A 660-nucleotide genomic window follows, 5' to 3' on the forward strand; every position below is an offset into this window, starting at 1 on the left:
CCGGAAGCGGCAAGGTCTGCGCTGCCCGAGAGGTATTGTGGCCACGCCAAAAGGTGCCGAATTGAGCTGACCAGACGTAAGGCCCAACTACCTTCCCGCCCGCACACCACAACCATCACATTTGTCCATTCGCAGCCGATCGAAAGGCAAGACCAAACGACCATGCGATGAAAATTCAATGGCTATCCAAAGGAATGCGCCAACCCATTGCACACCTATGAGTAAAATATTAAGCGAAATGCCAGCTTTGATGTAATATGAAAATAAAACGCGGGGAATCGTCCAGAAAGTACGACAGTTTTTCTCTGATTTGTCCGGACAATTACGTAAGACAGGCGCCTGCGACATTGGAGGTAGGCCACCACGCAATACAAGGATGCACGACAAGCAAGATGTTGCCTACCTATTAGGCGCCATTCAGGTAGAATAGGGCTAACGTGGCGATTTCGTAACCACCAACGACAGACGTACTTTCTGGATGATCACACATCCAATATTCCATTGGTTATTCAGGGTGAAGAAAACAATATTTTACAAAGATACTTACATCTAGCTTATCTTCGAGGTCCATTTTAAAAATGAAAAGTCACAAAAACGGAAAATTTAGAAAAAAAAATAATATAAGGTCGTAACCACCAACGACAGACGTACTTTCTGGAT

Source organism: Frankliniella occidentalis, unplaced genomic scaffold (genome assembly GCF_000697945.3).
Source record: "Frankliniella occidentalis isolate FOCC.00 unplaced genomic scaffold, Focc_3.1 Scaffold175, whole genome shotgun sequence".
Classification (NCBI taxonomy): domain Eukaryota; kingdom Metazoa; phylum Arthropoda; class Insecta; order Thysanoptera; family Thripidae; genus Frankliniella; species Frankliniella occidentalis.